The sequence below is a fragment of the Carcharhinus amblyrhynchos genome, unplaced genomic scaffold (assembly GCF_965287045.1).
Source record: "Carcharhinus amblyrhynchos unplaced genomic scaffold, sCarAmb.v2.hapA scaffold_82, whole genome shotgun sequence".
Lineage (NCBI taxonomy): Eukaryota > Metazoa > Chordata > Chondrichthyes > Carcharhiniformes > Carcharhinidae > Carcharhinus > Carcharhinus amblyrhynchos.
Window position 1 is genome coordinate 34,997 of NW_027649822.1, and position 24,590 is coordinate 59,586.

Below are 24,590 nucleotides of genomic sequence, written 5' to 3' on the forward strand. Positions count from 1 at the left end.
ACTCCATCAGCACCGACCCTCCCACAGTGTGGTGCTCCCTCAGCACCGACCCTCCCACAGTGCGGTGCCCCCTTAGCCCTGACCCTCCCACAGTGCGGGGTTCCCTCAGCACCGACCCTCCCACAGTGCGGTACTCCTTCAGCACTGACCCTCCCACAGTGCGGTGCTCCCTCAGCACTGAGCCTCCCACAGTGCGGCGCTCCCTCAGCTCTGACCCTCCCACAGCGCGGCGCTCCCTCAGCACTGACCCTCCCACAGTGCGGCGCTCCCTCAGCACTGACCATCCCACAGTGCGGCGCTTACACAGCACGGACCCTCCCACAGTGCGGCGCTCCCTCGGCACTGACCCTCCCACAGTGCGGCGCTCCGTCGGCACTGACCCTCCCACAGTGCGGCGCTCCCTCAGCACTGACCCTCCCACAGTGCGGCGCTCCCTCAGCTCTGACCCTCCCACAGCGCGGCGCTCCCTCAGCACTGACCCTCCCACAGTGCGGCGCTCCCTCAGCACTGACCATCCCACAGTGCGGCGCTTACACAGCACGGACCCTCCCACAGTGCGGCGCTCCCTCAGCACTGACCCTCCCACAGTGCGGCACTCCCTCAGCACTGACCCTCCCACAGTGCGGTGCCCCCTCAGCCCTGACCCTCCCACAGTGCGGCACTCCCTCAGCACTGACCCTCCCTCAGCACCGACCCTCCCACCGTGCGGTGCTCCCTCGGCACTGACCCTCCCACAGTGCGGCCCTCCTTCAGCACTGACCCTCCCACAGTGTGTGACTCCCTCAGCACTGACCTTCCCACAGTGCGCCGCTCCCTCAGCACTGACCCTCCCACAGTGCGGCGCTCCCTCTGCACTGACCCTCCCACACTGCGGTGCTCCCTGAGCACTGCCCCTCCCACAGTGTGTGACTCCATCAGCACCGACCCTCCCACAGTGTGGTGCTCCCTCAGCGCCGACCCTCCCACAGTGCGGCGCTCCCTCAGCACCGACCCTCCCACAGTGCGGCACTCTCTCAGCACCGACCCTCCCACAGTGCGGCGCTCCCTCAGCACTGACCCTCCCACAGTGCGGCACTCCCTCAGCACCGACCCTCCCACAGTGCGGCGCTCCCTCAGCACTGACCCTCCCACACTGCGGTGCTCCCTGAGCACTGACCCTTCCACAGTGTGTGACTCCATCAGCACCGACCCTCCCACAGTGTGGTGCTCCCTCAGCACCGACCCTCCCACAGTGCGGTGCCCCCTTAGCCCTGACCCTCCCACAGTGCGGGGTTCCCTCAGCACCGACCCTCCCACAGTGCGGTACTCCTTCAGCACTGACCCTCCCACAGTGCGGTGCTCCCTCAGCACTGAGCCTCCCACAGTGCGGCGCTCCCTCAGCTCTGACCCTCCCACAGCGCGGCGCTCCCTCAGCACTGACCCTCCCACAGTGCGGCGCTCCCTCAGCACTGACCCTCCCACAGTGCGGTACTCCCTCAGCACCGACCCTCCCACAGTGCGGTGCTCCCTTAGCACTGAGCCTCCCACAGTGCGGCGCTCCCTCAGCTCTGACCCTCCCACAGCGCGGCGCTCCCTCAGCTCTGACCCTCCCACAGCGCGGCGCTCCCTCAGCACTGACCCTCCCACAGTGCGGCGCTCCCTCAGCACTGACCCTCCCACAGCGCGGCGCTCCCTCAGCACTGACCCTCCGACAGCGCGGTGCTCCCTCAGCACGGACCCTCCAACAGTGCGGTGCTCCCTCAGCACTGACCCTCCCACAATGCGGTACTCCCTCAGCACCGACCCTCCCACAGTGCGGTGCTCCCTCAGCACTGACCCTCCCACAGTGCGGTGCTCCCTCAGCACCGACCCTCCCACAGTGCGGCGCTCCCTCGGCACTGACCATCCCACAGTGCGGTGCTCCCTCAGCACTGACCCTCCCACAGTGCGGCGCTCCCTCAGCACTGACCCTCCCACAGTGCGGTACTCCCTGAGCACTGACCCTCCCACAGTGCGGCGCTCCCTCAGCATTGACCCTCCCACAGCGCGGCGCTCCCTCAGCACTGACCCTCCCACAGTGCGGCACTCCCTCAGCACTGACCCTCCCACAGTGCGGCACTCCCTCAGCACTGACCCTCCCACAGTGCGGCGCTCCCTCAGCAGTGACCCTCCCACAGTGCGGCGCTCCCTCAGCACTGACCCTCCGACAGCGCGGTGCTCCCTCAGCACGGACCCTCCAACAGTGCGGTGCTCCCTCAGCAGTGACCCTCCCACAGTGCGGTACTCCCTCAGCACCGACCCTCCCACAGTGCGGTGCTCCCTCAGCACTGACCCTCCCACAGTGCGGTGCTCCCTCAGCACCGACCCTCCCACAGTGCGGCGCTCCCGCAGCACTGACCCTCCCACAGTGCAGCGCTCCCTCGGCACTGCCCCTCCCACAGTGCGGTGCTCCCTCAGTACTGACCCTCCCACAGTGTGGGGTTCCCTCAGCACTGACCCTCCCACAGTGCGGCGCTCCCTCAGCACTGACCCTCCCACAGTGCGGCGCTCCCTCAGCACTGACCCTCCCACAGTGCGGTGCTCCCTCAGCACCGACCCTCCCACAGTGCGGCGCTCCCGCAGCACTGACCCTCCCACAGTGCAGAGCTCCCTCGGCACTGACCCTCCCACAGTGCGGTGCTCCCTCAGTACTGACCCTCCCACAGTGCGGGGTTCCCTCAGCACTGACCCTCCCACAGTGCGGCACTCCCTCAGCACTGACCCTCCCACAGTACGGTACTCCCTCAGCACCGACCCTCCCACAGTGCGGCGCTCCCTCAGCACTGACCCTCCCATAGCGCGGCGCTCCCTCAGCACTGACCCTCCGACAGCGCGGTGCTCCCTCAGCACGGACCCTCCAACAGTGCGGTGCTCCCTCAGCACTGACCCTCCCACAGTGCGGTGCTCCCTCAGCACCGACCCTCCCACAGCGCGGCGCTCTCTCTGCCCTGCCATTCCAATATAATCCTCCCTTATTCAGATCCAGAACAGGATCTCCACAGAGCCCAGATTAATAAATATTGCAAAAACACTCACTGTCATGGTGCCCCCTGGGCTGAATGTAAGAACCTGGTTAAAACAAAAGATTGAAATGAAACATTGTTAGAACCTGTGCCAGGTATGACCAAATCCTGGAGACAAACTCCCACAGTGCGGCGCTCCCTCTGCACTGACCCTCCCACAGTGCGGCGCTCCCTCAGCACTGACCCTCACACAGTGCGGCGCTCCCTCAGCACTGACCCTCCCACAGTGCGGCGCTTCCACAGGACTGACCATCCCACAGTGCGGCGCTCCCTCAGCACTGACCCTCCCACAGTGCGGCGCTCCCTCAGCAACGACCCTCCCACAGTGCAGTGCTCCCTCAGCACCGACCTTCCCACAGTGCGGCGCTCCCTCTGCATTGACGCTCCAACAGTGCGGCGCTCCCTCAGCGCTGACCCTCCCCCAGTGCGCTGCTCCCTCAGCAGTGACCCTCCCCCCAGTGCGGCGCTCCCTCAGCACTGACCCTCCCACAATGCGGCACTCCCTCAGCACTGACCCTCCCACAGTGCGGCGCTCCCTCAGCACTGCCCCTCCCACAGTGCGGCGCTCCCGCAGCACTGACCCTCCCACAGTGCGGCGCTCCCTCAGCACTGACCCTCCCACAGTGCGGTGCTCCCTCAGCACTGACCCTCCCACAATGCGGCGCTCCCTCAGCACTGACCCTCCCACAGTGCGGTGCTCCCTCAGCACTGACCCTCCCACAGTGCTGTGCTCCCTCAGCACTGACCCACCCACAGTGCGGTGCTCCCTCAGCACTGACCCTCCCACAGTGCGGCGCTCCCGCAGCACTGACCTTCCCACAGTGCGGTGCTCCCTCAGCACTGACCCTCCCACAGTGCGGTGCTCCCTCAGCACTGACCTTCCCACAGTGCGGTGCTCCCTCAGCACTGACCCTCCCACAGTGCGGCGCTCCCGCAGCACTGACCCTCCCACAGTGCGGCGCTCCCTCAGCACTGACCCTCCCACAGTGCGACGCTGCCTCAGCACTGACCCTCCCACAGTGCGGCACTCCCTCAGCACTGACCCTCCCTCAGTGTGGCGCACCCTCATCACTGACCCTCCCACAGTGCGGTGCTCCCTCAGCACTGACCCTCCCACAGTGCGGTGCTCCCTCAGCACTGACCCTCCCACAGTGCTGTGCTCCCTCAGCACTGACCCACCCACAGTGCGGTGCTCCCTCAGCACTGACCCTCCCACAGTGCGGCGCTCCCTCAGCACTGACCTTCCCACAGTGCGGTGCTCCCTCAGCACTGACCCTCCCACAATGCGGCGCTCCCTCAGCACTGACCCTCCCACAGTGCGGTGCTCCCTCAGCACTGACCCACCCACAGTGCGGTGCTCCCTCAGCACCGACCCTCCCACAGTGCGGCGCTCCCTCAGCACTGACCTTCCCACAGTGCGGTGCTCCCTCAGCACTGACCTTCCCACAGTGCGGTGCTCCCTCAGCACTGACCCTCCCACAGTGCGGCGCTCCCGCAGCACTGACCCTCCCACAGTGCGGCGCTCCCTCAGCACTGACCCTCCCACAGTGCGACGCTCCCTCAGCACTGACCCTCCCACAGTGCGGTGCTCCCTCAGCACTGACCCTCCCACAATGCGGCGCTCCCTCAGCACTGACCCTCCCACAGTGCGGTGCTCCCTCAGCACTGACCCTCCCACAGTGCGCCGCTCCCTCAACACCAACCCTCCCACAGTGCGGCGCTCCCTCAGCGCCGACCCTCACCCAGTGCGGCGCTCCCTCAGCACTGACCCTCCCACAGTGCGGCGCTGCCTCAGCACTGACCCTCCCACAGTGCGGCACTCCCTCAGCACTGACCCTCCCTCAGTGTGGCGCACCCTCATCACTGACCCTTCCACAGTGCGGCGCTCCCTCTGCACTGACCCTCCCACAGTGCAACTCACCCACACATGGATTGAGGTCTGATAATGATCCAATCAAACAGAGCAACATCAAATGGAATGGGAAAATCCTGCAGGAATAAAACACAGAACAGATCTATCATTCGCACTGTTCACCCTATCCATAACCCTCAGAATTGTATCCACCTCTCACAGGTCTCCCCTCATCCTCCGCCTTTCCAGGGAGATCAACCCCAGTTTACACAATCTCTCCTCATCGCTCAGCCCCTCCATACCAGGGCAACATCTGGTAAACCTCCTCTGCACTCTCTCCAAAGCCTCCATGCCCCTGCCAGCAGGATCGAGATGTGGATATGCCGGCGTTGGACTGGGGTAAACACAGTAACAAGTCTTATAAATCGGTTGGACTGAAACCTGGTGTGGTCAGGATCAACACCAGATTAGATACAGAGTAAAGCTCCCTCTACACTGTCCCATCAAACACTCCCAGGACAGGTACAGCACGGGGTTAGATACAGAGTAAAGCTCCCTCTGCACTGTCCCCCCATCAAACACTCCCAGGACATGTACAGCACGGGGTTAGATACAGAGTAAATCTCCCTCTACACTGTCCCCCCATCAAACACTCCCAGGACAGGTACAGCACGGGGTTAGATACAGAGTAAAGCTCCCGCTACACTGTCCCCCCATCAAACACTCCCAGGACATGTACAGCACGGGGTTAGATACAGAGTAAAGCTCCCTCTACACTGTCCCCCCCATCAAACACTCCCAGGACAGGTACAGCACGGGGTTAGATACAGAGTAAAGCTCCTTCTACACTGTTCCCCATCAAGCACTCCCAGGACAGGGACAGCACGGGGATCGATACAGAGTAAAGCTCCCTCTACAGTGTCCCCCATCAAACACTCCCAGGACAGGTACAGCACGGTGTTAGATACAGAGTAAATCTCCCTCTACACTGTCCCCCCATCAAACACTCCCAGGACAGGTACAGCATGGGGGTTAGATACAGAGTAAATCTCCCCTTGGCCAGGGTTCTCACCCCATGTTGAGACTGTGTCTGGGCGTCCGTGGGCAATCGGAGCTGATCTTGGAGGAGACGGGTGTCCGCTGGGCTCGGTGCTTTGCAATTGCTCTCTCTGCGCAGATCCCGCTGCTTTTCACCCTCTGTCTCTCTTGTGTCCCCTCCCCACTGCCCAGATCTGTAACTTTCCATTGAGTTAGTGACTGCAGAGTCAGCGACTGGCCAGTCTCCACCCCACCCCCCTGTCGCCCTCCTCCACTCTCTTTCCCGTCTCCAGCCCTCCCCTTCCCGCATCTGCCATCCCTTATCTCCCGAACCTTCCCCCACTGAACTCACCAGAGGCAAACAGTTCAGTATCGACAGATGAGTCTGCAAAATCGGGAGCTGGACGGTGACCAAGACACACACACACACACACACACACACACGCAAGGTCACTCCTTGTTGGGTCCAATGTCCTGAGCTGACTCTGCAGAGCCCAGAACCTGGGGGTGCAAGTGCACAAGTCTTTGAAGGTGGCAGTACAGGTGGAGAGTGTGGTGAAGAAAACCTATGGGATGTTAGCCTTTATAGGAAGGGGTATAGAATGTAAGAGCTGGAGTCTAATGTCGCAGTTGTACAGAACGTTGGTTTGGCCGCATGTGGAGTCCTGCGTCCAGTTCTGGTCACCTTCCTACCAGAAGGACGTGGAGACTCTGGAGAGAGTGCAGAGGAGGTTTACCAGGATGTTGCCCTGGAGTGGAAGGACTGGGATATGAGGAGAGATTGGGCAAATTGGGGCTGTTTTCCGTTGAAAGACGGCGACTGAGGGGGGATCTAATGGAGGTGTATAAGATTATGAAGGGTATCGATAGAGTCAACAGTGGGAAGATATTTCCTGTGTAACCCGCACTTCATTGCCGTGTCAATATCAGCGGCTCAAGGGAGAAGGTTTCAGTGTTTAACCTCGCTGCTGGCCACTCGGCCCATCTCTCTCTGTGTCAAACTTACTAATCCTACCCCGCCCACCGACTCCCCACCTAGTCATCGCCAGAGAGAGAGAGAAAGACAGAATATTTTGCAACGAGGATTTTTATTGAAAATTTAGCTGGAAGTTGGAGTCAGCACCGATCGCAAACGGACAACTCTCTGCCCATCTGCTTGTCCACTCTGTGTCCCCCACCCACCCCCCGACCCCGCCTCTCGTTACCGTCATCTCTCCAACCCCACAATCCTCCCCTCCCCTTCCCTACCAGGCGGCAAGCTCCCAACACCACATTCCCTCGGGGTCTGACACTTCCCCCCACCCCACCCTCCACCCCGCTACCTTCCCCCACTCCGTCAGGTCTGGAGGATACGGCCAGAATTCCCCAGCCCCGATGGAAAACCACTCGGACGCACCGGTTTCTGGACGAGGGGGCATCCTACCCCTCCCCCCTCCCCGCAGGCTTTTTCCCGGGAGGGAGAGGGGAGTAGGAGGTGGGTGGGGAGGTGGGGGGCTCCCCCCACTCTTTGTCAGGAGGGAGAGGGGAGTAGGAAGTGGGTGGGGAGGGGGGGTCCCCACTCTTTCCTGGGAGGGACAGGGATTCGGAAGGGGGTGAGTGATTGGAAGTCGGGGGTGGGGGGGGTTCCCCACAGTTTGTTGGGAGGGAGAAGGGAAGAAGGTGGTTTTGTGGGGGGGGGGGGGGTGGGGGAGACAAGTGAGGGCGTCGGTGGTGGTGGTGGGGGTGGGGGGGCTACTGAGAGTTTAGCGAGTTAGCCAGTCCCGTACAGTGTGGGCCAAAGATTGGGTTGGGGGGAGTTTGGGTAAAGGGGGCTCTTGGGAATGGAAGGATTGGAAGTTTTGGGGGTGGTGGTGGGGGGGGGTGATTGGGGAACCGGGGGTGGGGGCAAGGGAAGTGCCCGCCCCACCCCCACACCCCCCCACCCCCCCAGCTCTGATTTTTAGCTGCAAACTCAATGGTTGGCCATGATCTCCTTGAGCCAGTCGAGGTGGTTGTAGATATTGGTGTAAACGGCGTACGTGTCGGCCCGACAGGCCTCGTCGTAGGAGAGGATGCCGGTGGCGTACTCCACGCCCCCCTCCTCCACCACGAAGGGGGCGCCCCGGTCCCCCTGGCACACATTCTCCTCCAGCGCCGAGCGCTGGGTGCAGAACAGGTCGGGGGCGTCCTCGGCGAAGAGGCCGGGCTGCTTCTGGGCCAGCTGGTGCAGGCACTGGCTGGCGTTGGCTATCCACAGCTCCACGTACAGCAGGTGGGTGGCGGGCTTCAGCTCCACGCCCATCCGCCAGCCCGCCAGGTGGCCCACCTTGCCCGGGGCAGCCAGGTCGTGCGCGGGCAGGCAGATGGGCATGATATGATTGGAGTAGGTGATGTTCTCCTTGAGTTTGACCAGGGCCAGGTCGTTGCTGTAGACCACGGCATCCTTGGTCTTTGGGTGGGTGAAGATTTTGTCGATGTGGACCTCGTGGGCACTGTCCATTTCCCGGGCATCCTCGATGCCCACGTAGGCATGGAAATTGGCCTTGATCTCTGCCTCCGAGCGCCCCTCTCCCTGGAGGGCGTGGGCGCTGGTCAGCATCCACTGGTGGGCAATCAGTGCCCCGTCGATGATCTCCCCATCGGCCCCCCGCAGCAGCATGCTCCAAGGAGAGGCTCCGTTCACCACCATCTGGCCCCCCACCACCCGCTGGTGGGTCTCCAAATGGACCACGGGACGGCCACAGAGAACTAGAGAGAGAGAGAGAGGGAGAGAACATCAGACTGACCCCTCACCGAGAGAGAGAGACAGAGACAGAGACGGAGAGAGAGAGACAGAGAACATCAGACTGATCCCTCACCGAGAGAGACAGAGAGAGAGAGAGACAGAGAGACAGAGAGAGAGAGAGAGACAGAGACAGAGAGAGAGAGACAGAGAGAGAGAGAGAGGGAGAGAGAGAGAGACAGAGAGAGAGGGAGAGAACATCAGACTGATCCCTCACCGAGAGAGAGAGAGAGACAGAGAGATAGACAGAGAGAGAGACAGAGAGAGAGAGAGAGACAGAGGGAGAGAGACAGAGAGAGAGAGAGAGACAGAGAGAGAGATAGAGGGAGAGAACATCAGACTGATCCCTCACCGAGAGAGAGAGAGAGAGACAGAGAGAGAGAGAGAGAGAGAGAGAGAGAGACAGAGAGAGAGACAGAGAGAGAGAGAGACAGAGAGAGAGAGAGACAGAGAGAGAGAGACAGAGAGAGAGACAGAGAGAGAGAGGGAGAGAACATCAGACTGATCCCTCACTGAGAGAGAGAGAGAGAGAGAGAGACAGAGAGAGAGATAGAGAGAGAGAGAGAGACAGAGAGAGAGAGACAGAGAGAGAGAGAGAGACAGAGAGAGAGAGAGAGACAGAGAAACAGACAGAGAGAGAGAGACAGACAGAGAAAGAGAGACAGAGAGACGGGGGAGGGGGAGAGAGAGACAGAGAGACAGAGACAGAGAGAGAGAGAGAGACAGAGAGAGAGACAGAGAGAGAGAGACAGAGAAACAGAGAGAGAGAGAGAGAGACAGAACATCAGACTGACCCCTCACCGAGAGAGACAGAGAGAGATAGAGAAACAGAGAGAGAGAGAGAGAGAGGGGGAGAGAGAGAGAGAGGGGGAGAGAGAGAGAGAGACAGAGAGAGACAGAGAGAGAGAGAGAGCCGGAGACAGAAACAGAGATAGAGAGAGACGGAGACAGAGACAGAGAGAGAGAGACAGAGAGAGAGAGACAGGCAGAGAGAGAGACAGGCAGAGAGAGAGACAGAGAGAGAGAGAGAGTTGGAGAGACAGACAGAGACAGAGAGAGAGCGAGAAACAGAGAGACACAGAGAGATACAGAGAGAGAGAGACAGAGAGACACGCAGAGACAGAGAGAGTCTCCCTGTGTAACAGGGGTCCCTGATGGAAGGCAGACAGAGTAAATATGATTCTGTACCTGGCTCGCATGTAGGGATTTTGAAATCAAGGTCAGTGTTTCTCCATTTCCCTTCGATTGTACAGACATAAACAGCAAGACAGCACAACAGGGGCTGGAGTGCAGCACGGCAAACTGATATATCCCCCGGTACCCCCCCCACACTCCCCGCAGAGCCCATCACCCACTCAGCACTGAACCTCCCACAGTGCAGCGCTCCCTCAGCACTAACCCTCCCACAGTGCGGCGCTCCCTCAGCACTGACCCTCCCACAGTGCGGCGCTCCCTCAGCACCGACCCTCCCACAGTGCGGCGCTCCCTCAGCTCTGACCCTCCCACAGTGCGGTGCTCCCTCACCACTGACCCTCCCACAGTGCGGTGCTCCCTCAGCACTGACCCTCCCACAGTGCGGCGCTCCCTCAGCACTGACCCTCACACAGTGCGGCGCTCCCTCAGCACCGACCCTCCGACAGTGCGGCGCTCCCTCAGCACTGACCCTCCCACAGTGTGGTGCTCCCTCAGCACTGACCCTCCCACAGTGCGGTGCTCCCTCAGCACTGACCCTCCCACAGTGCGGCGCTCCCTCAGCACCGACCCTCCCACAGTGCGTTGCTCCCTCAGCACTGACCCTCCCACAGTGCGGCACTCCCTCAGCACCGACCCTCCCACAGTGCGGCGCTCCCTCAGCACCGACCCTCCCACAGTGCGGTACTCCCTCAGCTCTGACCCTCCCACAGTGCGGTGCTCCCTCAGCTCTGACCCTCCCACAGTGCGGTGCTCCCTCAGCACCGACCCTCCCACAGTGCGGTACTCCCTCAGCTCTGACCCTCCCACAGTGCGGTGCTCCCTCAGCTCTGACCCTCCCACAGTGCGGTGCTCCCTCAGTACCGACCCTCCCACAGTGCGGCGCACCCTCAGCACCAACCCTCCCACAGTGCGGCACTCCCTCAGCACTGACCCTCCCACAGTGCGGCGCTCCCTCAGCACTGACCCTCCCACAGTGCGGTACTCCCTCAGCTCTGACCCTCCCACAGTGCGGTGCTCCCTCAGCACCGACCCTCCCACAGTGCGGTACTCCCTCAGCACTGACCCTCCCACAGTGCGGCGCTCCCTCAGCTCTGACCCTCCCACAGTGCGGTGCTCCCTCAGCACCGACCCTCCCACAGTGCAGCGCTCCCTCAGCACTGACCCTCCCACAGTGCGGCGCTCCCTCAGCACCGACCCTCCCACAGTGCGGTGCTCCCTCAGCACTGACCCTCCCACAGTGCGGCGCTCCCTCAGCACCGACCCTCCCACAGTGCGGTGCTCCCTCAGCACTGACCCTCCCACAGTGCGGTGCTCCCTCAGCACTGACCCTCCCACAGTGCGGTGCTCCCTCAGCACCGACCCTCCCACAGTGCGGTGCTCCCTCAGCACCGACCCTCCCACAGTGCGGTGCTCCCTCAGCTCTGTCTGTGGACAGATTTCTCGAACCCACCTTCATCGCTGAAATCTCTTTCGTGGTAGTTTGCGTCACAAGTATATTTGATCGCAGAGAGATATGACGTGACCCCGTGCGTTGTCACGTATTCAAAGTGTCCGTGTTCGATATCCTTCGGAACGCCGCAGGAAACTGAGAGATAGAAAGGGAGGGAAGGAGAATTCCTCAATCTGGGACACTGAGATCGAACCAATGCAGGATTCAACCAGACCCTTCTGCCCATCCAATTCCTGCTCTCCCCTTTGATCGGCCATTGCTTGATCGAATTTTAACCCCAGCTCCACAATCTTGCCGCTCCCCACTCTAATCTTTCCTCAGTCGGGATAGGGAGACTGGAACTGTGCTCCGAGTGTGGGTCTAACTGAGGAGATAGGGAGACAGGAACTGTGCTCCGAGTGTGGGTCTAACTGAGGAGATAGGGAGACAGGAACTGTGCTCCGAGTGTGGGTCTAACCGAGGGGATAGGGAGACGGGAACTGTGCTCCAAGTGTGGGTCTAACTGAGGAGATAGGGAGACAGGAACTGTGCTCCGAGTGTGGGTCTAACCGAGGGGATAGGGAGACGGGAACTGTGCTCCAAGTGTGGGTCTAACCGAGGGGATAGGGAGACGGGAACTGTGCTCTGAGTGTGGATCTAACCGAGGGGGTAGGGAGATGGGAACTGTGCTCCGAGTGTGGGTCTAACCGAGGGGATAGGGAGACCGGAACTGTGCTCTGAGTGTGGGTCTAACCGAGGGGATAGGGAGTCGGGAACTGTGCTCCGAGTGTGGTTCTAACCGAGGGGATAGGGAGACCGGAACTGTGCTCTGAGTGTGGTCTAACCGAGGGGATAGGGAGACTGGAACTGTGCTCCGGGTGTGGGTCTAACCGAGGGGATAGGGAGGTGGGAACTGTGTTCCGGGTGTGGGTCTAATGGAGGCAATACGGAGACGGGAACTGTGCTCCGAGTGTGGGTCTAACTGTGGGGATAGGGAGACGGGAACTGTGCTCCGAGTGTGGGTCTAACCGAGGGGATAGGGAGACAGGAACTGTGCTCCGAGTGTGGGTCTAACTATGGGGATAGGGAGACCGGAACTGTGCTCCGAGTGTGGGCCTAATCCAGGGGATAGGGAGACGGGAACTGTGCTCCGAGTGTGGGTCTATTCGAGGGGATAGGGAGACAGGAACTGTGCTCCGAGTGTGGGTCTACTCGAGGGGATAGGGGGACAGGAACTGTGCTCCGAGTGTGGGTCTAGCCGAGAGGATAGGGAGACCGGAACTGTGCTCCGAGTGTGGGTCTAACCGAGGGGGTAGGGAGACGGGAACTGTGCTCCGAGTGTGGTTCTAACCGAGGGGATAGGGAGACCGGAACTGTGCTCTGAGTGTGGTCTAACCGAGGGGATAGGGAGACGGGAACTGTGCTCCGAGTGTGGTTCTAACCGAGGGGATACGGAGACTGGAACTGTGCTCCGGGTGTGGGTCTAACCAAGGGGATAGGGAGCTGGGAACTGTGTTCCGGGTGTGGGTCTAATGGAGGCAATACGGAGACGGGAACTGTGCTCCGAGTGTGGGTCTAATTGAGGGGATAGGGAGACCGGAACTGTGCTCCGAGTGTGGGTCTAGCCGAGGGGATAGGGAGACAGGAACTGTGCTCCGAGTGTGGGTCTAATTGAGGGGATAGGGAGACCGGAACTGTGCTCCGAGTGTGGGTCTAATCGAGGGGATAGGGAGACGGGAACTGTGCTCCGAGTGTGGGTCTAACCGAGGAGATAGGGAGACCGGAACTGTGCTCCGAGTGTGGGTCTAACTATGGGGATAGGGAGACCGGAACTGCGCTCCGAGTGTGGGCCTAATCCAGGGGATAGGGAGCCGGGAACTGTGCTCCGAGTGTGGGCCTAATCCAGGGGATAGGGAGCCGGGAACTGTGCTCCGAGTGTGGGTCTATTCGAGGGGATAGGGAGACAGGAACTGTGCTCCGAGTGTGGTTCTACTCAAGGGGATAGGGAGACAGGAACTGTGCTCCGAGTGTGGGTCTAGCCGAGGGGATAGGGAGACAGGAACTGTGCTCCGAGTGTGGGTCTAATCGAGGGGATAGGGAGTCGGGAACTGTGCTCCGAGTGTGGTTCTAACCGAGGGGATAGGGAGACCGGAACTGTGCTCTGAGTGTGGTCTAACCGAGGGGATAGGGAGACTGGAACTGTGCTCCGGGTGTGGGTCTAACCGAGGGGATAGGGAGGTGGGAACTGTGTTCCGGGTGTGGGTCTAATGGAGGCAATACGGAGACGGGAACTGTGCTCCGAGTGTGGGTCTAACTGTGGGGATAGGGAGACGGGAACTGTGCTCCGAGTGTGGGTCTAACCGAGGGGATAGGGAGACAGGAACTGTGCTCCGAGTGTGGGTCTAACTATGGGGATAGGGAGACCGGAACTGTGCTCCGAGTGTGGGCCTAATCCAGGGGATAGGGAGACGGGAACTGTGCTCCGAGTGTGGGTCTATTCGAGGGGATAGGGAGACAGGAACTGTGCTCCGAGTGTGGGTCTACTCGAGGGGATAGGGGGACAGGAACTGTGCTCCGAGTGTGGGTCTAGCCGAGAGGATAGGGAGACCGGAACTGTGCTCCGAGTGTGGGTCTAACCGAGGGGGTAGGGAGACGGGAACTGTGCTCCGAGTGTGGTTCTAACCGAGGGGATAGGGAGACCGGAACTGTGCTCTGAGTGTGGTCTAACCGAGGGGATAGGGAGACGGGAACTGTGCTCCGAGTGTGGTTCTAACCGAGGGGATACGGAGACTGGAACTGTGCTCCGGGTGTGGGTCTAACCAAGGGGATAGGGAGCTGGGAACTGTGTTCCGGGTGTGGGTCTAATGGAGGCAATACGGAGACGGGAACTGTGCTCCGAGTGTGGGTCTAATTGAGGGGATAGGGAGACCGGAACTGTGCTCCGAGTGTGGGTCTAGCCGAGGGGATAGGGAGACAGGAACTGTGCTCCGAGTGTGGGTCTAATTGAGGGGATAGGGAGACCGGAACTGTGCTCCGAGTGTGGGTCTAATCGAGGGGATAGGGAGACGGGAACTGTGCTCCGAGTGTGGGTCTAACCGAGGAGATAGGGAGACCGGAACTGTGCTCCGAGTGTGGGTCTAACTATGGGGATAGGGAGACCGGAACTGCGCTCCGAGTGTGGGCCTAATCCAGGGGATAGGGAGCCGGGAACTGTGCTCCGAGTGTGGGCCTAATCCAGGGGATAGGGAGCCGGGAACTGTGCTCCGAGTGTGGGTCTATTCGAGGGGATAGGGAGACAGGAACTGTGCTCCGAGTGTGGTTCTACTCAAGGGGATAGGGAGACAGGAACTGTGCTCCGAGTGTGGGTCTAGCCGAGGGGATAGGGAGACAGGAACTGTGCTCCGAGTGTGGGTCTAATCGAGGGGATAGGGAGTCGGGAACTGTGCTCCGAGTGTGGTTCTAACCGAGGGGATAGGGAGACCGGAACTGTGCTCTGAGTGTGGTCTAACCGAGGGGATAGGGAGACTGGAACTGTGCTCCGGGTGTGGGTCTAACCGAGGGGATAGGGAGGTGGGAACTGTGTTCCGGGTGTGGGTCTAATGGAGGCAATACGGAGACGGGAACTGTGCTCCGAGTGTGGGTCTAACTGTGGGGATAGGGAGACGGGAACTGTGCTCCGAGTGTGGGTCTAACCGAGGGGATAGGGAGACAGGAACTGTGCTCCGAGTGTGGGTCTAACTATGGGAATAGGGAGACCGGAACTGTGCTCCGAGTGTGGGCCTAATCCAGGGGATAGGGAGACGGGAACTGTGCTCCGAGTGTGGGTCTACTCGAGGGGATAGGGAGATGGGAACTGTGCTCCGAGTGTGGTTCTAACCGAGGGGATAGGGAGACCGGAACTGTGCTCTGAGTGTGGGTCTAACCGAGGGGATAGGGAGTCGGGAACTGTGCTCCGAGTGTGGTTCTAACCGAGGGGATAGGGAGACCGGAACTGTGCTCTGAGTGTGGGTCTACTCAAGGGGATAGGGAGACAGGAACTGTGCTCCGAGTGTGGGTCTAGCCGAGGGGATAGGGAGACAGGAACTGTGCTCCGAGTGTGGGTCTAATCGAGGGGATAGGGAGACCAGAACTGTGCTCCGAGTGTGGTCTAACCGAGGGGATAGGGAGACGGGAACTGTGCTCCGAGTGTGGGTCTAATCGAGGGGATAGGGAGACGGGAACTGTGCTCCGAGTGTGGGTCTAACCGAGGGGATAGGGAGACCGGAACTGTGTTCCGAGTGTGGGTCGAATCGAGGGGATAGGGAGACGGGAACTGTGCTCCGAGTGTGGGTCTAATCGAGGGGATAGGGAGAACGGAACTTTGCTCCGAGTGTGGGTCTAATCGAGGGGATAGGGAGACCGGAACTGTGCTCCGAGTGTGGGTCGAATCGAGGGGATAGGGAGACGGGAACTGTGCTCCGAGTGTGGGTCTAATCGAGGGGATAGGGAGACCGGAACTTTGCTCCGAGTGTGGGTCTAATCGAGGGGATAGGGAGACCGGAACTGTGCACCGAGTGTGGGTCGAATCGAGGGGATATTGTGAGAGGAGGAAGATGCAATTTTTGAAATCATGGGCTGACTGGCCGAGGGCAGGAAAATGGGGAAGTAAAAATATTGTGTAAACGCCTTTCAGGGGCAGGTGATTGACCACCAGTATGAGATCAGTTGTTTGCAGTCAAAGTAACAGTCAGGGGTTGGGTGACAAAAGAAACGATTATCGCTGATCATATAACTGTTACAGAAGAAACGATTATCGCTGATCATATAACTGGTACAAAAGAAACAATTATCACTGATCATATAATTGGTACAAAAGAAACGATTATCGCTGACCGTATAACTAAATAAGTTTAAGATAAGGAAGCGCGGGAACCAATGGGAAAGAGAAAGGAAGTACGGGGACCAATGGGAAAAGAGAAGGAAAGGCGGGACATATGATGAACTCGCGAATGCATGTAAGGTGTAATCATGTATTGTAAGGGTGTGTGTACCTACGGGACCACACCCGTTCTTGCAAGATCGAATAAAACTGACATAGGGAAACTCATCCGTGTCTTTGATTTCGAACGTGGTTAAGGGGATCTGAAGTGAAATCGTGCCTCCAGAGGAGTCTCCTTAAAGGGGGTTGTCGCCGGTGGAAACCTAACGGTGATAACTAAGCCAGTCAAGCGTCCACCCCTCCAGGACTGGGTCAGTTGCTCGGGTGTACTCCATACAAACTGACTGGCCTCAGACTGGGAGCCGTTCTCACTTCCTACAATAGGGAGACGGGAACTGTGCTCCGAGTGTGGGTCGAATAGAGGGGATAGGGAGACCGGAACTGTGCTCCGAGTGTGGGTCTCACCGAGGGGATAGGGAGATGGGAACTGTGCACGGTGCTCCGAGTGTGGTGTAACCGAGGGGATAGGGAGACTGTGTGTTACTGAGGTTAATCTCTCTCTCACCTTTGTGACATTCTGGCAATTCGTACTTCAGTTTTGCGTTCTTCCACTTGTTCTGTTCTGTACAAATGTACACAGCTAGAGACCAGAGGGAGAGACAGAGAGAGAGAGAGAGACACAGAGACAGGCTGAGAACAAATCCCAGATAATCGGATCCACATTTGCCCAAACCATCGCAGTGTAACACACCCTCCCCCGGTACTCTGAAATATCCCCCTCCACCTCGATTTCATCATTCTAACCCCTTCTCCTACCCCCCTGGGGCAGAGGCTGGAAGGGGAGCGAGGGAGACAGGGAGAGGGCAGGGGGAGCGAGGGAGACAGGGAGAGGGCGGGGGGAGTGAGGGAGACAGGGAGAGGGCTGGTGGAGCGAGGGAGAGGGGAAGAGGGTGTAGGGAGTGAGGGAGACGGGGAGAGGGCGGGGGAGCGAGGGAGACAGGGAGAGGGCGATGGGAGCGAGGGAGACAGGGAGAGGGCTGGGGGAGTGAGGGAGACAGGGAGAGGGCGGGGGGAGACGGGGAGACGGCGGGGGGAGAGAGGGAGACGGGGGAGAGGGCGGGGGGAGCGAGGGAGACAGGGAGAGGGCGAGGGGGAGAGAGGGAGACGGGGAGAGGGCGGGGGGGAGAGAGGGAGACGGGGAGAGGGTGGGGGGAGCGAGGGAGACGGAGAGGGCGGGGGGAGACGGGGAGACGGGGAGAGGGTGGGGGGAGTGAGGGAGACAGGGAGAGGGCGAGGGGAGCGAGGGAGACAGGGAGAGGGCGAGGGGAGCGAGGGAGACAGGGAGAGGGCGGGGGGAGAGAAGGAGACGGGGAGAGGGCGAGGGAGTGAGGGAGGGGAGAGGGCGAGGGGAGTGAGGGAGACGGGGAGAGGGCGAGGGGAGCGAGGGAGACGGGAGAGGGCGTGGGGAGCGAGGGAGACAGGGAGAGGGCGAGGGGAGCGAGGGAGACAGGGAGAGGGCGGGCGAGGGGAGCGAGGGAGACAGGGAGAGGGCGGGGGGAGTGAGGGAGACGGGGAGAGGGCGAGGGGAGTGAGGGAGACGGGGAGAGGGCGAGGGGAGTGAGGGAGACGGGGAGAGGGCGAGGGGAGTGAGGGAGACGGGGAGAGGGCGGGGGGAGCGAGGGAGACGGGAGAGGGCGAGGGGGGGAGCGAGGGAGACGGAGAGAGGGCGAGGGAGACAGGGAGACGAGGAGATGGCAGGGGGAGCGAGGGAGAGGGGAAGAGGGTGGGGGGAGTGAGGGAGACAGGGAGAGGGTGGGGGGAGTGAGGGAGACAGGGAGAGGGCGGGGGGAGTGAGGGAGACGGGGAGAGGGCAGGGGGAGCGAGGGAGAGGGGAAGAGGGTCGGGGGAGTGAGGGAGACAGGGAGGGGGCGGGGGGAGTGAGGGAGACAGGGAGAGGGTGGGGGGAGTGAGGGAGACGGGGAGAGTGCAGGGTGAATGAGGGATGGGCCTCAGAGTATGGGATTTACAACTGCTAATTTTGGATTTCATCAAATTGCTCCCAAACCCATTCCAAAATTGCCTAATATTATGATCACTCTTTCCTGGATCTCCCAGCTTAGCAAGGTCACGGACCGTCCCAGTTTCAGCCAACACACTGGGCTAGAAATACTCTCTTCCTGGTTGTGTCCTTGGTAGAATGAACCAGAAGTTTACCCGACTCTGAAGCTGCTTCTCTCGGTCTGGGAACAATCGCTCCAATTTACCAGGGGAACTCTTCACAGCGTTCCTTATCGCGCAGGTTTGCTGCTTATCCAACATGGCCATCCTTTGATATCGGGGTGGCTGGCGTTTCTCCCCAACATTCTCGAAAAGAAAACTATCACTGGTGGCACCCCCCCCACCCCAGGCCCGCTCGCGATCTCCTCAGGTAACCCGGTAAACATTGCGAACACGATCTTGGTCGCGTTGGAATCATAACCCGGAGGCTGGTGGGTAGAGCACAATCGACACAGCTCACTCAGAGAAGAATAAGAACAGCGTGTCATCGAACGTTCAGTGAGTGTCCGGTGAATTTGGCTGGCAATACACCTGTATCCCCAAATTCCACCAACGTCAGGTTACAGGCTGCCCTAGAATATTTCAGCCCAATAGTCAGCAGAAGGGGATGCACGATTTTCTTTTTGGTGGGCCGTGGGGGGGTGGAGGGGTGCGTTTTCTCACTCGATTACACTTTCATGGTTCGCCCCCGGACACCAGCGTTACCTACCCTCCTCGGGATCCTCGAGGTAGTAGACCGGGCCATCGCAAACATACTTGATCACGGAAAGATAGGTGTCATCATCGTGATGAGACAGATATTCATAATGTCCGTGAGAAATATTCGCAGGAGCGCCGCAGTGAACTGAAACAGGAGGAGAGACAGAGACGGAGAGGGAGTGCAGTGAGGCACAGATCAGTAACGCATTTAGTCCTTCAGCTCCCACCCACAGTGTGTGGCTCCCTCGGCAGTGACCCTCCCACAGTGCGGCGTTCCGTCGGCACTGCCGCTCCCCCCACAGTGGATCCCCTTGGATCCCATGCCCTCTCACTTTCTCAAGAAGCCTTGCATGGGGAACCTTATCGAAGGCCTTGCTGAAGTCCACATAAACCACATCCACCGCTCTTCCTTCCTCAGTGTGTTCACTCGCATCTTCAAAAAACTCAACCAGGCTCGTAAGGCACGACCCGCCCTTGACAAAGCCGTGCTATTTTTGGTCACACTATACCTCTCGAAATCTTCATAAATCCTGCCTCTCAGGATCTTCTCCATCAACTGACCAACCACTGAAGTTAGACTCTCTGGTCTATCATTTCCCAGGCTCTCCCTATTCCCTTTCTTGAGTAAAGGAACAACATCCTCCGGGACATCTCCCGTCTCCATCGACGAGGCAAAGATCATCGCCAGGGGCTCTGCAATCTCTTCCCTGGCCTCCCACAGTAACCTGGGGAACATCCCATCCGGTCCTGGCGACTTATCCATCTCGACACTATTCAAAAGCTCCGACACATCCTCTTTCTTAACGTCCACACACTCAATCTTTTCAGTCCGCCCCCAAACCTGCCCAAACAACCACCCAGATCCTTTTCCCTCAGGAATCCCAGAGTAAAGTATTCATGAAGCACCTCTGCTATTTCTCCCGGTTCCACACAGACTCTCCCCATTCTCCTTTTCTCGGTTCCATCCCTTCAAATCTCATCCTTTCCCTCTTCACATATCTGGAGAAGGCCTTGGGGTTCTCCTTAACCTTATCCGCCAAGGCCTTCTCATGACCCCTTCTGGCTCTCCTCATTTCCTTCTGAACTTCCTTCCTACAAGCCTCATCCACCTCTCGATCCCGAACATCTCCCAGCTCCCTCAATCTTTCGGGAGCTTTTCTTATCGAGTGGATTTTTCTCAGCTCCCGAGCACCACGGTTCCCGTGAACCGACCAAAACTTCCCTGTCTCATTGGAACGCGGTCGCGCAGAGCTCCGGACAAACATTCCTTGAAAATCTGCCACCTTTCTTCCACGCGTTTCCCTGAGGGAAAACTCCTTCCAATTTACGCCTCGAATTTCCTGCCTGATGGCTTCATATTTCCCCTCACTCCAGGTGAAAACTTCCCAAGATAGCCTGGTCCCAGTTCCTCGAGTGCGAGTGTGAAGGAGACAGAGTTATGATCACTATTCCCCAAATGCTCCCCCACAGAGAGATCCGACACTTGTCCAGGTTCATTCCGCAAAGCCAGATCTCCAGACAGCCCAGAATACGAAACATTGCAAACACACTCACCATCCTTGTGTGCGATATCCTCAGCTTCATCAGCTGGATAAAAAATAGATGGAAATAAAACACTGTTAGACCCAGTTCCCAAAATCCACCGGTCCCTGGGAAGTTATTGCCACAGTGCGGTGCTCCCTCAACACCAACCCTCCCACAGTGCGGCGCTCCCTCAGCACTGACCCTCCCACAGTGTGGCGCTCCCTCAACACCGACCCTCCCACAGTGCGGCGCTCCCTCAGCACCGACCCTCCCACAGTGCGGCACTCCCTCAGCACTGACCCTCCCACAGTGCGGCGCTCTCTCAGCACTGACCCTCCCACAGTGCGGCGCTCCCTCAGCACTGACCCTCCCACAGTGCGGCGCTCTCTCAGCACTGACCCTCCCACAGTGCGGCGCCCCCTCTGCACCGTCCCTCCCACAGTGCGGCATTCCCTCAACACTGCCCCTCCCACAGTGTGGCTCTCCCCCGGCACTTACCTAAGTGAGAGTGTGAAGGAGACATAATTATGATCACTATTCCCTAAAATGCTCCCCCACAGAGAGATCCAACACTTGTCCAGTTTCATTCCACAAAGCCAGGTCTCCAGAGAGCCCAGAATACTAAACATTGCAAACGCACTCACCATGTTTGTCTGCGTTCTGCCCAAATTCATTGGAATCTGGTTAAAAAACAGATGAAAATAAAACGCTGTCAGACCCTATTCCAAAATGCAACGTTCCCTGGGAAGTAACTCCCACAGTACGGCCCTCCACGGCACCAACCCTCTCACAGAGCGGCGCACCCTCGGCACCGACCATCCCACAGTGCGGCGCTCCCTCGGCACTGACCCTGCCACAGTGCGGCGCTCCCTCAGCACTGACCCTCCCACAGTGCGGCACTACCTGAGCACTGACCGTCCCACAGTGCGACACTCCCTCAGCACTGACCCTCCCACAGTGCGACACTGCCTCAGCACTGACCCTCCCACAGTGCGGCGCTCCCTCAGCACTGACCCTCCCACAGTGCGGCACTACCTGAGCACTGACCGTCCCACAGTGCGGCGCTCCCTCAGCACTGACCCTCCCACAGTGCGGCGCTCCCTCAGCACCGACCCTCCCACAGTGCAGCGCTCCCTCAGCACTGACCCTCCCACAGTGCGGTGCTCCCTCAGCACCGACCCTCCCACAGTGCGGCGCTCCCTCAGCACTCACACTCCTACAGTGCGGTGCTCCCTCAGCACCGACCCTCCCACAGTGCGGCGCTCCCTCAGCACTGACCCTCCCACAGTGCGGTGCTCCCTCAGCACCGACCCGCCCACAGTGCGGCGCTCCCTCAGCACTGATCCTCCCACAGTGCGGCACTCCCTCAGCACTGACCATCCCACAGTGCGGTGCTCCCTTAGCACTGACCCTCCCACAGTGCAGCACTCCCTCAGCACTGACCCTCCCACAGTGCAGCACTCCCTTAGCACTGACCCTCCCACAGTGCGGCGCTCCCTCAACACTGACCCTCCCACAGTGCGGTGCGGGAAGGGCAGGACTGGCAGCTGAATGTTCCTGAGTACAGGTGTTTTAGGTGTGAGAGAGGAGGGTTGAAGAGAGGTGGAGGGGTGGCACTGTTAGTCAAGGAAAACATCACAGTAGTGCAGAGGGAGGACAATATGGAAGAGATAGGGATTGAGTCACAGTGGGTGGAGTTGAGGAATAAAAAGGGAGAGATTACATTGCTAGGGGTGTACTATAGGCCACCCAACAGCCTGAGGTCAGTGGAGGAAGGCATTTGCAGGGGCATTTTGGACAGGTGCAGGAAGAATAGGGTGGTTGTAGTCGGTGACTTTAATCTTCCTGGAGTGGATTGGAGGGGGCCTAGAGCTGGGGGTACGGAGGGAGAGGAGTTTGTGAAATGTGTTTTGGAAGGGGCTCTAGAGCAGTATGTAACTAGCCCGATTAGGGAAGGGGCAATACTGGATTTAGTGTTGGGTAAAGAGCCAGGGCAGGTGGTTGAGGTAGAGGTAGGCGAACATGTGGCTAACAGTGACCACAAGTCCGTCTACTTTAGGATAAAAATGGAAAGGGACGAGTGCCGGCCGAACGGGAGGGTGCTGAACTGGGGAAAGGCGAGCTATAGCCGGATTAGGAGGGAGCTGCAGGACACTGATTGGGAGGGACTGTTAGCTGGCAGGTCCACGGTTGGCATGTGGGAGGCTTTTAAGGGCAAAATGAAATGGTTGCAGGGGAGGTATGTTCCGGTTAAGAGGAAGGATGGGAAAGGTAGGATTAGAGAGCCGTGGATTACAGGGGGTATTGAAGACTTGGTCAGTAAGAAGAGGGAGGCGTATGTTAGGTCGAAACGACTGGGTACGGAGAGTGCGCTGGAGGAATATAGAGAGAGTAGGAGGGAGCTAAAAAGGGGAATTAGAAGGGCGAAGAAAGGGCATGAAATGGCTTTGGCTGGAAGGATTAAGGAAAATCCAAAGGCATTTTATTCTTATATTAGGAGCAAGAGAGTAGTTAGAGGGAAAATTGGTCCTCTTAGGGACAAAAGTGGGGAGTTATGTATTGAGTCGGAGGGAATGGGGGAGCTCCTGAATGAATACTTTGCGTCGGTATTCACGAAGGAGAGGGGTTCGGAATCGTGCGGTCTGTTAGCGGGAGCTGAGGATCAGCTAAAGGAAATATCTATTACGAGGGAGGAAGTGTTAGGGCTTTTAGGTAGCGTAAGGACGGATAAAGCTCCGGGGCCCGATGGTATTTATCCCAGGCTGCTTAGGGAGGAGAGAGATGAAATTGCTGGGCCTCTGGCGCAAATCTTTGTCCCTTCTTTGGACACAGGTGAGGTCCCAGAAGACTGGAGGGTAGCAAATGTGGTACCGCTGTTCAAAAAAGGTAGTAGGGATAACCCTGGGAATTATACGCCGGTCAGTTTGACATCGGTGGTAGGAAAATTAATGGAAAAAATACTTAGGGGTAGGATGTATGAGCATTTGGAGTGTTGCGATCTGATTAGGGATACGCAACATGGCTTTGTTAGAGGGAGGTCTTGCCTTACGAATCTGGTGGAATTCGTTGAGGAGGTGACAAAAACGGTTGACGATGGGAGAGCCGTTGATGTCATCTATATGGATTTCAGTAAGGCGTTTGACAAAGTCCCTCATGGTAGGCTGGTAGAAAAGGTTAAGGCGCATGGGATACGAGGTCAGGTAGCTAGGTGGATTGAGAACTGGTTGGGTAATAGGAGACAGAGGGTAGTGGTGGAGGGGACTTTGTCCGGCTGGAGGCCAGTGACCAGTGGTGTGCCGCAGGGCTCAGTACTGGGACCTCTCCTCTTTGTAGTCTACATAAATGACTTGGAAGAGAGCGTAGGTGGTGTGATCAGCAAGTTTGCTGATGACACCAAGATGGCAGGGTTGGCGGGTACGGAACTGGATTGTCAGGTGATACAACAGGATATAGATAGGTTGGTGCATTGGGCAGATAGGTGGCAGATGGAATTTAATCCTGACAAATGCGAGGTGATGCATTTTGGAAGGAATAATGTAGAGAAGAGTTATGTGATTAAAGGTAGACAAATTAGGAGTATAGAAATACAGAGGGACCTGGGAGTGCAGGTTCACAAATCCATGAAGGTTGCGACACAAGTGGAGAAGGTTGTTAGGAAGGCTTATGGAATGCTAGCCTTTATAGGAAGAGGCATAGAGTTTAAAAGCTGCTGTCTAATGCTTCAGTTGTACAGACGTTGGTTAGACCGCATTTGGAGTACTGTGTGCAGTTCTGGTCACCATACTACCGGAAGGACGTGGAGTCTCTGGAAAGGGTGCAGAGGAGGTTTACCAGGATGTTGCCTGGCATGGAGGGACTGGGTTACGAGGAAAGGTTGGAGAAACTGGGACTATTCTCCTTGGAAAGACGGAGATTGAGGGGGGACATGATAGAGGTATATAAGATACTGAAGGGAATAGACAGAGTCAATAGTGAGAGACTGCTCCCTAGATTGGGTACAAATACAAGAGGACATGATTTAAGGGTGAGGGGGGAGAGGTACAATTTGGAAGTGAGAGGAAGATTCTTTACGCAGA

The 24,590-nt window shown here is 58.7% G+C and overlaps 1 pseudogene; it reads right to left on the reverse strand.

The window, feature by feature from the left end:
• The window catches only part of LOC145337931 (uncharacterized), a 61,681-nt pseudogene that overhangs the window by 29,270 nt on the left and 7,821 nt on the right, over positions 1–24,590 (reverse strand).